Source organism: Armigeres subalbatus, chromosome 3 (assembly GCF_024139115.2).
Source record: "Armigeres subalbatus isolate Guangzhou_Male chromosome 3, GZ_Asu_2, whole genome shotgun sequence".
NCBI lineage: Eukaryota > Metazoa > Arthropoda > Insecta > Diptera > Culicidae > Armigeres > Armigeres subalbatus.
This window is the reverse complement of record NC_085141.1, coordinates 170,645,622-170,660,481: the sequence shown is the minus strand read 5'-3', so window position 1 is coordinate 170,660,481 and position 14,860 is coordinate 170,645,622. Positions and strand designations below refer to the sequence as shown.

Here is a 14,860-nt window from a genome sequence, read left to right as displayed (position 1 = left end):
TCCGTTCACGTAGTTTGCCGCTACAACCTTTTTTTTTTCCGATTTTGTCACATTTCCTATTTTATCACCTAAAACAGCGATTCTCAACCTGGGGTACTTGTACCCCTGGGGGTACCTTTGCTGGCCCCAGGGGGTGCCTCGAACAAAAATGCGTAATTGCGGATTTGAAATACATTCCAATGAAAACTTAAATATTTAAAAAAAAATCTTTTTCCAAAACTTTGTATTATGCATAATATGCATGGCGATCAGTAGTTCGAAGACTTTTGAATCCTGTCTACCCCAAGCAGAGCAGCGTATAAAGGGTTGTGGGACAAAAGATCATAAGGACAAAGCGTCGAATGAACAAATTTAAAAAAAATCAATGCGGTCTACCTGATCGAGACAAAATATTGAATAATTCCGAACTAAAATAAAAAATCTAAAGGTTCTGAAGCATCTAGTTGAGAGACATGAATCCATTTTTTTTTCGAAAAACTCAGTAGCTTCGTGGCAAGAAGCTTGGAAGCCTCCTTCCAAAAGGCTCCTTCCGAAGCAAGTTGTAAGCCTCCTTTCAAGAAGCTCGGAAGGCTCCTGCCAATAAGATCAGAAACCTTCTGCTCGGAAGCCTCGTTTTAAGAATACTTCGGAATACTTCTTTCCAGGAGCTTGCAAGCCTCTTTTTACTAAGCTCGGAAGTCTAGTTTAACAAAGTGGGGAAACCTCCTTTCAAGAGATTCGGAAGCCTCCCTCCTTTCAAGAGACTCGGAAGCCTTCTTTCAAGAGGCTCGCAAGTCTCCTTCCAAGAGGCTCGGAAGCCTCCTTCCAAGAGGCTCGGAAGCCTCCTTCCAAGAGGCTCGGAAGCCTCCTTCCAAGAGGCTCGGAAGCCTCCTTCCAAGAGGCTCGGAAGCCTCCTTCCAAGAGGCTCGGAAGCCTCCTTCCAAGAGGCTCGGAAGCCTCCTTCCAAGAGGCCTGGAAGCCTCCTTCCAAGAGGCTCAGAAGCCTCCTTCCAAGAGGCTCGGAAGCCTCCTTCCAAGAGGCTCAGGAAGCCTCCTTCCAAGAGGCTCGGAAGCCTCCTTCCAAGAGGCTCAGAAGCCTCCTCCAAGAGGCTCAGAAGCCTCCTTCCAAGAGGCTCAGAAGCCTCCTTCCAAGAGGCTCGGAAGCCTCCTTCCAAGAGGCTCAAGCCTCCTTCCAAGAGGCTCAGAAGCCTCCTTCCAAGAGGCCGGAAGCCTCCTTCCAAGAGGCTCAAGCCTCCTTCCAAGAGGCTCAAGCCTCCTTCCAAGAGGCTCAGAAGCCTCCTTCCAAGAGGCCCGGAAGCCTCCTTCCAAGAGGCTCAAGCCTCCTTCCAAGAGGCTCGGAAGCCTCCTTCCAAGAGGCCTGGAAGCCTCCTTCCAAGAGGCTCAAGCCTCCTTCCAAGAGGCTCAGGCCTCCTTCCAAGAGGCTCGGAAGCCTCCTTCCAAGAGGCTGGAAGCCTCCTTCCAAGAGGCTCAGAGCCTCCTTCCAAGAGGCTCAGGCCTCCTTCCAAGAGGCCTGGAAGCCTCCTTCCAAGAGGCCTCGGAAGCCTCCTTCCAAGAGGCTCGGAAGCCTCCTTCCAAGAGGCTCGGAAGCCTCCTTCCAAGAGGCTCGGAAGCCTCCTTCCAAGAGGCCCGGAAGCCTCCTTCCAAGAGGCTCGGAAGCCTCCTTCCAAGAGGCCCGGAAGCCTCCTTCCAAGAGGCTCAGGAAGCCTCCTTCCAAGAGGCATGGAAGCCTCCTTCCAAGAGGCTCAGGAAGCCTCCTTCCAAGAGGCTCGGAAGCCTCCTTCCAAGAGGCTCGGAAGCCTCCTTCCAAGAGGCTCAAGCCTCCTTCCAAGAGGCTTGGAAGCCTCCTCCAAGAGGCCTGGAAGCCTCCTTCCAAGAGGCTGGAAGCCTCCTTCCAAGAGGCTCGAAGCCTCCTTCCAAGAGGCTGGAAGCCTCCTCCAAGAGGCTCAGAAGCCTCCTTCCAAGAGGCTCAGGCCTCCTTCCAAGAGGCCTGGAAGCCTCCTTCCAAGAGGCTCAAGCCTCCTTCCAAGAGGCTCAGAAGCCTCCTTCCAAGAGGCTCAGGAAGCCTCCTTCCAAGAGGCTGGAAGCCTCCTTCCAAGAGGCTCGGAAGCCTCCTTCCAAGAGGCTCGGAAGCCTCCTTCCAAGAGGCTCAGAAGCCTCCTTCCAAGAGGCCTGGAAGCCTCCAAGAGGCCCGGAAGCCTCCTTCCAAGAGGCTCGGAAGCCTCCTTCCAAGAGGCTCGGAAGCCTCCTTCCAAGAGGCTCAGGAAGCCTCCTTCCAAGAGGCTCTGGAAGCCCTCCAAGAGGCTCAAGCCTCCTTCCAAGAGGCTTGGAAGCCTCCTTCCAAGAGGCTCAGGAAGCCTCCTTCCAAGAGGCTCGGAAGCCTCCTTCCAAGAGGCTCGGACGCCTCCTTTCGGCAGGCTCGTTCAACTCCTTCCAAGAGGCTCGGAAGCCTCCTTCCAAGAGGCTCGGAAGCCGCCTTCCAAGCGGCTCGGAAGCCCCCTTCCAACATCCTCGGCTGCCACCTTCCAAGAGGCTCGAAATCCTCCTTCCAAGAGGCCTGGAAGCCTCCTTCCAAGAGGCTCAGAGCCTCCTTCCAAGAGGCTCAAGCCTCCTTCCAAGAGGCTCAAGCCTCCTTCCAAGAGGCCTGGAAGCCTCCTTCCAAGAGGCCTGGAAGCCTCCAAGAGGCTCAAGCCTCCTTCCAAGAGGCTCTGGAAGCCTCCTTCCAAGAGGCTCGGAAGCCTCCTTCCAAGAGGCTCAGAAGCCTCCTTCCAAGAGGCTGGAAGCCTCCTTCCAAGAGGCCTGGAAGCCTCCTTCCAAGAGGCCTGGAAGCCTCCTCCAAGAGGCTCAGAAGCCTCCTCCCAAGAGGCTCGGAAGCCTCCTCCCAAGAGGCCTGGAAGCCTCCTCCCAAGAGGCTCAGAAGCCTCCTTCCAAGAGGCCTGGAAGCCTCCTTCCAAGAGGCTCAGGAAGCCTCCTTCCAAGAGGCCTCAAGCCTCCTTCCAAGAGGCCGGGAAGCCGCTCTTCAAGAGGCTCGGAAGCCTCCTTTCAAGAGGCTCGGAAGCCTCCTTTCAAGAGGCTCGGAAGCCTCCTTTCAAGAGGCCTCAAGCCTCCTTCCAAGAGGCTCGGAAGCCTCCTTCCAAGAGGCTCGGAAGCCTCCTTCCAAGAGGCTCGGAAGCCTCCTTCCAAGAGGCTCAGAAGCCTCCTTCCAAGACACTCGAAAACCTCCGTCCAAGAGGCTCGGAAGCCTCCTTCCAAGAGCTCGGAAGCCTCCTTCCAAGAGGCTCGGAAGCCTCCTTCCAAGAGGCTCGGAAGCCTCCTTCCAAGAGGCTCGGAAGCCTCCTTCCAAGAGGCTCGGAAGCCTCCTTCCAAGAGGCTCGGAAGCCTCCTTCCAAGAGGCTCGGAAGCCTCCTTCCAAGAGGCTCGGAAGCCTACTTCCAAGAGGCTCGGAAGCCTCCTTCCAAGAGGCTCGGATGTTTACTTATGAATATTATTATTTATTCAGACTAAGGCTGAAGTGGCCTGTGCGGTATATAAGAGTCTTCTCCATTCGGCTCGGTCCATTGCTACACGTCGCCAACCACGCAGTCTACGGAGGGTCCGCAAGTCATCTTCCACCTGATCGATCCACCTTGCCCGCTGCGCACCTCGCCTTCTTGTGCCCGTCGGATCGTTGTCGAGAACCATTTTCACCGGGTTACTGTCCGACATTCTGGCTACGTGCCTGGCCCACCGCAGTCGTCCGATTTTCGCGGTGTGAACGATGGATGGTTCTCCCAGCAGCTCATGCAACTCGTGGTTCATTCGCCTCTACCACGTGCCGTCCACCATCTGCACCCCACCATAGACGGTACGCAGCACTTTCCTTTCGAAAACTACAAGTGCGCTTTGGTCCTCCACGAGCATCGTCCATGTCTCGTGTCCGTAGAGGACTACCGGTCTAATGAGCGTTTTGTAGATTGTCAGTTAGGTACGGCTGCGAACTCTATTCGATCGGAGCGTCTTGCGAAGTCCAAAGTACGTACGATTTCCAGCCACTATGCGTCTCCGAATTTCTCTGCTGGTATCATTTCCGGCAGTCACCAGTGAGCCCAAGTACACAAATTCTTCTACCACCTCGATTTCGTCACTACCGATGCAAACTCGCGGTGGGTGGCTCATATTGTCTTCTCTTGAACCTCTTCCAATCATGTACTTCGTCTTCGACGTGTTGATGACTAGTTCGATCCGCTTAGCTTCCCTCTTCAATCTGATGTAGGCTTCCTCCATCTTCTCAAAATTACGTGCCATAATATCTATGTCGTCGGCGAAGCCAAATAGCTGGACGGACTTATTGAAAATTGTACCACTCGTGTTAATCCCTGCTCTTCGTATTACCCCTTCCAAAGCGATGTTGAATAGCAGACACGAAAGACCCTCTGCGGGTTTCGAAGGGACTCGAGAATGCCCCTGAAACTCGAACTACGCACATCACCCGATCCATCGTCGCTTTGATCAACCGTGTCAGTTTATCCGGAAATTCGTGTTCGTGCATTAGCTGCCATTGCTGGTCCCGATCGATTGTATCATATGCGGCTTTGAAGTCGATGAATAGTCTATGCCCGCCATTGCATGAGTTTGTATCTTGTGTGGCAAGTACAATGGATACACTATGCCCAGGGTGTGGAGAAAGCTTCCAACCCGAAAACATTCTAGACCGGACCGACAATCGAACTCACCATCTCCGGATTGGCAATCCTACGCTTTTGCTCACAAGGCTACTGGAGACCCCTAAACAAGGCTCCTAAGCCTCTTGAAAGAAGGTTTCCGAGCCTCTTGAGCAGCTTGAAAACAGTCTTTCGAGCCTCTCGAAAGAAAACTTCCGAGCCTCTTAAAAGCATCTTTAAAGGACGCTTCCAAGTCTATTGTAGGGCGGCTCCCGAGCCTTCAAAAGAGAGCCTCTTGAAAGTAGGCTTCCGAGCTTTTTGAAAGGAGGCTTCCGAGCCTTTTGAAAGAAGAATTCATAGCCTCTTGAAAGGAGGCTTCCTAGTCTCTTGAAAGGAGATTTTAAAGCCTCTTAAAAGGTGGCATAAAAGGCTCGGAGGCCTCCGAGCTTCTTTTACAGAGGCTTCAAAGTCTCTTGAGGCGATACTCCCAAGTCTCTTGAAAGAAAAGATTCCCAGATTCTGACTATCAGTTTGTGCAGGCAAGGGGCCAGCTTTTCCGGGGCCATCTTGATGAGCTCAGCTCCGATACCATCCTTACCAGCTGCTTTATTGGTCTTTAGCTGTTGGATGGCATCCTTAACTTCCCTCAAGGTGGGGGCTGGTTGGCTTCCATCGTCCGCTGAACTGACGTAGTCATTTCCTCCGCTGCCTTGACTTTCACTGCCTGTACTCTCAGCGCCATTTAAATGTTCTTCGTAGTGCTGCTTCCACCTTTCGATCACCACACGTTCGTCCGTCAAGATGCTCTCATCCTTATCCCGGCACATTTCGGCTCGCGGCACGAAGCCTTTGCGGGATGCGTTGAGCTTCTGATAGAACTTGCGTGTATCTTGAGAACGGCACAGCTGTTCCATCTCCTCGCACTCCGCTTCTTCCAGGCGGCGTTTCTTCTCCTGAAAAAGGCGGGTTTGCTGTTTCCGCTTCCGTCTATAACGTTCCACGTTCTGCCGTTTACCGTGCTGCAGCGCGACCGCTCGCGCTGCCTCCTCATCGCTTTTTTGCAAGCATTAAATGAATCATTACACTGCCCATGATCGCATATTTGTAACACTCGCATTTTTGTTCATTTTGTAGAAAGCCTGTGAGTCATTCAGAAAGCTCAATTTACAGCATCTAATCCCACAACAGTAAAATAGGCTTTGCTACCTTGCTTATCTGTGGTAAACTGGAAATGATTGAGTTTGTAGGGAGGATTGACAAACGATTTACAAAATCAAGCAAAATTCAAATGTTACAAATATGCGATCATGGGCAGTACATATGTTCTTCCATTTTGGGAGATTTTTTTACCTGGTTACAAAAGGTATTTTGCAAATTGATGGAAAATGGTGGTGTTTTAGAAGAAAGTAAGGAATGAAATATGAGGTGAAAAGATTATCTCCTGCAATTAGGTTGCAGTGATTAGTAGTTTTTATAGTGATGAAATTTCGATTTTACTACCATTGAAAAAACGCCATCTCTTGCATTAATCGTTTTGACTGCTACCTTATTGCTAACTATATTTCAATTCACCACCATTATTGAAAACGTATTTTGAAACTAAAATATCGTACTACATTTTGATGACCGTGCAAATTTTAAATTTTTGATAAATGCTCAAAGAGTTACCAGATTGTGATTAAATTCTTAGTTAGAAAAGACTGTTCTGTGGAAATTCAAATAATTTCTCGTAAAGATTTTTGCCAATTTTCTTTGGAAATTCGATAGATTTTCCATTGATAATTCCCAAGCATTTCCATTGGAAATTTCAAAGAAATTGCAATAGAAATTCGGAAGAGTTTTCCGTGGAAATAACAAAGAGTTTTCCACGACCGTTTCGGAAAACTTCCCGCGGAAATGCCGACGAACTGCTGTTGAAAATTTGGAAGAATTTTCCGTGATAATTTTGAAGAATTTCCCTGGGAGATTCTCAAGCATTTCTTTCGGTAGTTCCAAAGAGTTTTCCGTTGCAATTTGAAATAATTTCTCTTGAAAATTGTGTACACACATTGTAATTAGTTCATGCACATTCTGGCAGTAGACTCGAAGAATATGAGATGAGTTTTCTTGTGAATTGGTTGGAGTTGCAGACTAGAGAGCTTTACAACGGTTGTGAAACGGGAGTAGGAGTGGATCAAGAGACTGATTCACCTGCTGCATATCTGGCACATGTGGTCTTAGGTTAGATGTACACGCAACAATCGGTGATTCAGCAGGACGTCCACAACTGAAACACTAGTGTACTGTGTGACTTCGGCGTAAAACTGGAACAACTTAAACTTGTTCTTAAGCACACACACGGGAAGTTCCGTCGTCAACCACGACCGAAGGACCAGAACGACTCATATGACAGCAAATTCCGGCAAGCACGACTTGGTCGGGTCAGTGCTGGTGGCAATGCGTCCTGGATGTGTACAGCATCTGGTCAATACGGCAATAGAGTCTTCTTCGGGGTTAGGATTCGCAGAAATTAGTTTGCGGTTACGATAGGTCATGCTGCAGCAGGTGAAGAGGTTGGTATGGCGGTGGAAGGCCTCCGATTTTTTTGGAACCGTTGTCCTCAAACTCCTGGTCCTGGTACATAATTTCTTCTGGCCAAGTCGATGGTTCGAGAGCACTATTCTTCAAGGCTGGATCTAGTCCAGGGGTGGCATTGCGCACCTCGACTCGAAACGAGCAAACCATGCAAACTGTCATACGAAAGAGCTATCGAAAGGAGATGCGCAATGAGCTTTGCACGAAACGAAGGACATGCTGCTATGTGAAGCCACTTTAGATTAATAAGGTACCGCTATTTATACCCTTCGATAGAAATAGCGTACACCGACTCTCAACTCAAAGGCGCACCATTTAAGTTTCGGACTCAGAAAAAGTGAGGTAATATTGGCACTGAACTTCAAACATCATGTTTTTGGTTCTTCTAATGAGGTCCGAATTCATTTTCGTACAGCGATCTGATTTCATTGCGTTTGGCAGTTAGGAATCTCACGTTTACACACAGCTCATATCAGTCAGAGTGTTCAGCCACGTACAGCAGATCCACCAAATTTGTATCCGTATATATTTATAATTGATGAGCGCTGTGGAGCTTGGAGGTTCATGTCGTCAGCATCGAAACCAGCCTATGGTTGATTAAGTTGCGTTTTTATGATTTACTTTATTGGCTCCATCTAAAAAGGTAGAATAGGTGTGTCATCTAAAAGCAAATTATAGTCGTTTCATACTCTTTCGAGCATCATTCATAAGTATTAACAAATGATTTTGCATAAACGAGAGCCAATTTTAATACAATTTTCATCCCAGTCCTACATTTTTTGCATTTACTCGCTTTGACGACTATCCTAGCGGATCAAAGATACTGGCGATTTGCGAAAGCATCGTCCGTTTTGGTCCGCGCTAATAGATTTTGTCCGGTATGTAGAATAATTGGAACTCGCCGCGGTGCACGGCTGCTAGTGTATGCCGAGGGCCCTAATCGTGCGAGTATCGTTAAGCTCGATTGATAGTTTTACTTCTTGATCTTCTGGATGTCATTGAGAATCGCTGGACTATTGGACGCCAGTTTCTGCAGGTGAAAACCTCCAGCGGCGAATATGGATGTTAACTGACGTCGCAAAATTACTGCTTCGTCTCCCGTGGCAGCACCAGTCAGGACATCGTCGACGTAAGCACAGTTCTTTGCCTTTGCAATCGCTGTGGGAAACTTTTCTTTGTGGGATTCCAACAGCTTCTGCACACATTTAGTCGATTAATATGAAGCGATTTTTGTCCCGTATTATTTTGCCCATAGAATTCGTAGAAAATCGGGATCCGTTTCATTTATCCTGACTAGCGGTACATCTGCTCTATGTCACCGGCAATTACCACTGTAAGAGAATGTTGACTATAAACTGTATTTTCCGACGAAGGGGTTTATAGGCAAAAGTGTAAGGCCTCTTAATTTCAAATTCAAATAGGTCAATGTATCTAAATGATTAAGTTTGCGAATTGTAGCATAATATATGTATTATGTCCGCAAATATTGCTGAGCAATATGCGGACAAATTCCCGCCAGTTACCATGTGCATTCCTTCTAACATATAACTTATCTTGTCCCAACGATATTTATGTACGCATGAAGAACCCAACCCAAACCGAATCGAAAACCTTTCTGTTCTACGAACGTGGTGGTCAAACGTCAATTGCAAAGTGTCGAAACTAACTGATCCGAAAACACGTTTTATCAAATCCCAAAAGCAAAAGGGCATAAATTCTAAATTGCCACACCACAAAAATCGTCCCCAATGGGATCGTGACTGTGCCGGTGAAGTGAAAAGCCGATGGTGTTGGAGGGCTTTATCAATCAGAGTCACATCGAACAGACGGTCCCTGTAGTTCTATTTTCGCATCGCGTGTCACGACGTTTAGCCTCCGATGACGCCCAGGGAGGAGGAAGAGTGACACGGTGCCGTGACATAGTTGATGAATCGATTTTTGTTTCTATCTTTGGGGTCTCTTCCTTTGCTTAACTGGCGACTGGCTTTCGCTTTTTTTCCTGTAGTCTCCTTCTCTGTGGGAAGATAGAAAGCATCCGAATACAGAATGAAAAACCAATATTTGTGTTTTCTCCAAAAATAGTTTCCATCGTGCTTTGGAACCGGCAAAGCTTTGCTACTAAAGTATCATTTGCCCGGTCAGGCAGAAAGGAGGGGATATCCTTTGCGTGTGCTCCACCTATTTGGCCCAATGCATTGGACTACATTGACTCCCGTTGAGAGTAACACGATGCCACAGTACGGGAAAAACTGCGAAAATGGTGTTGTTCACTGAACGAGTGAACGACGGTTTCTAGGGCACCGTATGCAGACCTGTGCTGTGAGTGCAGAAGACGAAATGCTTTTAACAACGAAGGGGAGAAAATGCGAGGAAGACACACATAAAAACCGGAAAAGATGACGTTACTGCCGGGACATGGTGACGCCATGACGGGGCGCGTGGACGTTCACAGAACAGTGGCAGCTCCCGTATTTGCTTTGGAAACTATAAACTCCACGGTGCCGTGACGAGATGGTAAAACATATAATTTCCTCCCGTCGAATCAGATAGATCGTCCTGATTAGCGATTGGAAGGCTAGTTGCTTGTGCTGAGTACAGAACTGCGGTACCATTCCATTCGTCGCAGTAGCAGGTTTTGACGTAATTTTCTCGTACTTCTTCTCACTGTTTGAAGAATGCTCACTGCAGTCGCTTTAAAATATGCTTACCGATCTATTTTTAGGCGTTTCCATCTTCTACTGCATGCTGTTCGTACTCCGTAGTAAGCTTGGTGTAGACATAAATACATACCTACATATAAGGATTCTCCACTGCAGCAGTATAATGGGTGTGCTCAATATGGAACTTGAAACTTTTACCCCGGTTGAATGCAAATAATCGATCACATTAAGTGGTTAGCAAATCCGATTTTTCTTAGTCATGTTCTTCTGATTGTCTTTATTTTACTACACCGTTTGTGCTAGATAGTATGGCTGATTATAATGACTTTAACTATATTTTTTCATTTCATTTCAAAATTCACAGAAATAAAGAAAAAAAATAGTATGTCGGATAGAATAGCGGAATCCAATTGAGCATCACAAGAGGAAGTGAATACAGCAGTAATAGGAGTGTTTGCAATTTTGGTTCCTTTAGGAGAAGATGCTAAAATTAAAGAAGAAATAATGAACACCACCTAAATTTAAAAGCTGTTATTTATTTATTCTAATAGCCAAGAAGCAATAAAAAGGTCAGATCAATCCACCTCGAAGTGATGATGCCTTTCTCGTGCATTTGGGAGGATATTGAAAACAATCACATGAGAAAGGTCTGAAATTGTACTTTAGGTATATGAATTTCATGTTTAAATTGATTTTCGTATTAAAAAAACTGATTAATCATCCTAGCGATAATAATGCCTTTCTCTTTCTATATATAAAAAAATATTTCTGACCAATTTTCAATAGAAAATAATGGGATAAGACTCCCCGTCGAACGCAAATTATTGTAAGCAAATCGCTTAACGCCTAGTTCCAAAAAGTTTGTGTACAATAACTAGGCATGCCCAAATTTATAATATATAAATAACACTCTATTTCTATTAATTGTGTCTAAATAGTTATAAAAAATTGCATAAAAACGTCATTAAAAAATAGTTAGGGGGCAAGTACAGCGATATTGATTGATTTGCAGGATTTGCAGAAATCGCTCTCAGAAGATAACGAACAACGATAAAAGAAAGGCAAAAACTGTTCCGAATCATAACAAGCCATAATAACAAATTTATTAAACTTGTATAGTGTATACTGCCCATGATTGCATATTTGTAATACTCGCATTTTTGTTCATTTTGTAAAAAGCCTGTGAATCGTTCAGAAAGCACAATTTACTGCATCTAATCCCACAACAGTAAAATAGGCTTTACTATCTTGCTTATCTGTGGTAAGCTGGAAATGATTGAGTATGTGGGGAGGATTGACAAACGATTTAGAAAATCAACCAAAATGCAAATGTTACAAAAATGCGATCATGGGCAGTATACAAGTGCGAAAAAACAAATACCTGCAAAAACAATAAGTTCCGTTTGGAACTTTTTTAAAGAAACTTATCATGAGGTATACAGCCTCCCGAATCAGTTCTATATCATGACAGCGTTCGATTAAAGTCTCTCACGGTTGCTACTATGTCGTATTGTCGTATATGCATATAGAGATGATAAGTGAGGCACTTTTTCATTCTCTTTTGGATTGTATCCCTGTTCGTTGATTTGTAAATAAAATGAGGGGGCCCACAATTGAATTTTGCAGCATTTATGGAATGTGAAGAAAAAAAAATTAGCGCTAAAATTTCGATGACAACCATTATTGAACCTCAAAACCAGGGTTTGTAATGCTCACTTAATCTCAGGATCACAGGATGCTCCCTTACAAAAAAAAATCGGGGAAAAACAGCCTAGAGAGTGATAACAATTTTTCTCTCACTTCGATTGCCGCCAAACGTTGATTTGCTCTTTTTCTTTCATATTCGAGTCTTTTCTAGGCATCATCAATAATGCAAATGGTAGCAGCTTATGTGAAACAAATAACGTATTACTTTCATACAGATAGCGTGGTGATGTGGCTAGAGTAAGCGAATCCCTACGGCTATAATTGTTACTATTTTGGGGCAGTGTCCCGGCGCGGCCATACAATTTTGTAATTGATGAAACGAAAAAGGATTATCATCTAATAGGCAAGATTTTCGTTTATCTTCCTAAGCTGATTTTAGAGAAAATATCGATGAGTGAAAGATGATCCTCAACATAGACAACGAAAAAAGGGAGACCTTGGTCCGAAAAACGCTTGCTTTGGTCTCATTGATACAAGAAGTCAAAACCCTGCTCAAAATAGATCTAATTGACTGTATAAATACGCATTGCAACTCATTTTCAATCAAATCACTTTAATTTATGACACTTTGAAAAAGGTAAAAAAACGTTCGTGTTATTTTACTTGTGAAAAAATTATTTGTTATTAGTTCTAAGTAGATATATCTCTTTGGTTTGATATTGAGCACAAAACATCATGTTACTATAGTAAACACCAACAGGTCTTTATCACGACTTAATTTACGAACGGATTGACCGATTTGGAAGGGCCCGCATTGTTTATATACAGTAAAAGTTACATGGTGAGCAACCATGCGTCTTCATGATGCATATACAGACCCAGGGATTGAATCCTAAAGAGAAAGAGCAAGTCTCTCACTTATCATCTCTGTATACATATACGATACGTAGCACACAGCGAGAAACTTTTTTCGCAAGCTGTCATGATAGAGAACTGATTCGGGATGTTATACCCCATGATAAATTTCTTTTAGAAAGCTCCAAATGCGGGGAGCACTGGCTCTGATGATGCATTTCAACTTGTTCCAGACAGCTGTGCGAAAGGAGCGAAAACAAAGCGAGAATCACCATTTTTCTGTGGGGGCTGCCTATCCGATTCTGTTTTTTCGCAAGTGTATACAAGTTTGATAAATTTGATATCATGGCTTGTTATGATTCGGAACAGTTTTTGCCTCTTTTTTATCGTTGTTCGTTATCTATTGAGAGCGATTTCTGCAAACCCTGTACAGACCCGATTCGACTTTGGCAAGACGTTCGAAAAATTTATGTTCCTAAAATGGAATGATTTTTTGTTTTCTCATGATATTTTACGTTTCTTCACTTATTGTGACACTAGACACACTGTGACGATTCTTTACGCGGATTTTAAAATCTAAGCATTTTTTCTCAATATTCAGTTTCGGGGTCTAACCAGTTTTTTACGTGGATTATGAGATTTAGGCAGTTTATAAGCAATTTAAAAAAGAAAGGGGTTGCCAAAATCGAAAAAAAATTAATTATTACGATGATAGAACAATTCATGCTTTATATGGTGCTTAAACATCATAATGATGTGAACTTGACAGCTTCCCTGAGTATAACAAAGAAATGGGCGTGATGCTCGCGGGAATCACTGAGTTAGGAGATACAAGGAAAAATAAATTGTTTTGCGATTTTCTCATATAAATTAAAACAGATCGTAAGTTCCGTATTTTTCGTTGAGGGTAGCAATCTTTAGCTTTCATTTCATTACAAAAGATCGATTATAGAGCCACCACTCATTATGTGAAGCTCCATACAAGTGGAGTGGTTTTATAATTATTTTTAACTAAAACGTGCCTTATTAGTAAACATGCATACGAAAAACAATCATTAATTAAAAATTTAGATCATGTTAGGCTGGGAAGTTTCAGTTTTGTGAACATTTTCCTGGCAGATAGACGCAAACATGATTCGGTCCTCAAAGTCAAATTTTCAAAAGCAGAAAATCTTGATGCTGCTTCGGTTTTAGTTATCACACCTAGAATATCTGCCATATACTTATTTAAATAGCGAAGCATTCACAAGGGCTCTAGGAACATAAATGGATACGTATGATTGCTATTAGTTTGGATCCAGCCGTAGTTGACCTTGTAGATCAAGTGATCTTAACTCCCGAACAATTTAGAGAACCTAGAACATCTGTGCTCAATTCTAGGGACTAATATGGACACGCTGTGTTGCTGTCGGTGTGCTAACAGGTGTAGTTCACCTGGTAGACCATTTGAACTTAACTCCTGGACAAGTGGGAGAACCTAGAACAACTGCGTTTAAGATAGACGCAAACATTATTTGTTCCTCAAACTCAAATTTTCAAGAGCAGAAAATATTGATGCTGCTGCGGTATTGGTATTGTTCCATGTTCCTTTGCGTATACGTAAAGACTATATGATCACTCCAAAACCAAACTTTTGATAGAAGGCTCGGAGACCCATAGTGTTATATACCAATTGACTCAGCTCGACGAATTGAGGTCTGTTTGTGTGTATGTATGTATGTGTGTGTGCCTACGGTCACATTGTCAGCTACAGGCAAATCCTGACCCAACGAATACCTTCCCCAATATCCCACTCCGTGGTACTTATGAGGGTGTCGCTGAGTCGGTGGCCTCTCGTTAAGTAAGTACTACATCAACACTTCCTTCCCCTCCCAAGTTACGGTGAAGATAGGCGTGGCCAGGAGTAGTAATCCTCGTGCTTTTGTGATATTTATCCTAGATTGAAATCAAGGTCCAAGCACACCTTGATTTCTGATAGCAATCTGAATAAGGATTTCAAAAGAAAAACATGAGTATCACTAGTGTCCAATCTACGAGGTACACCGTAACTATGCTATGCTATGCTATGCACATGTTAACTTTTCAAGATCAAATCGAGAAGAAAATATTCATCTGTTTGCCTTTGAGCTAATTTTAAATCTTGTTGCTTAGTTTTGGGCATCCGGAACCGGTTTCGGGACACTAGCTGGGGATATATACTGAATAGACAGAATAAAGTAACAGATTTATGACTGATTTATAGCAGACCGTGTTATTCAGTTAAATGCTTGTTTGTAACAGGTGCTGTAATAAATTGTGGCCTATTAGTGGTTAAAATAACTGAAAATTATAACAAATTAATAAAACATATCGTGTTATAAATTGGATAAAATATTTTTTCAAAGGGAATGGAATTAGCTAAATTATATCAACAGTTGTTATCAATAGCAGACGTTGTTATAATTTTGATAAAACTTTGTTTAAAGGTTTGTTAAAGGTTTGTTTGCTT

At 44.2% G+C, this 14,860-nt stretch overlaps 1 protein-coding gene across 9 annotated transcripts in view; it reads left to right on the top strand.

Moving 5' to 3' along the window:
• Positions 1 to 14,860, top strand: part of LOC134223873 (flotillin-2) — a 619,172-nt gene that overhangs the window by 2,312 nt on the left and 602,000 nt on the right. The gene's annotated exons all lie outside the window — the stretch shown is intronic.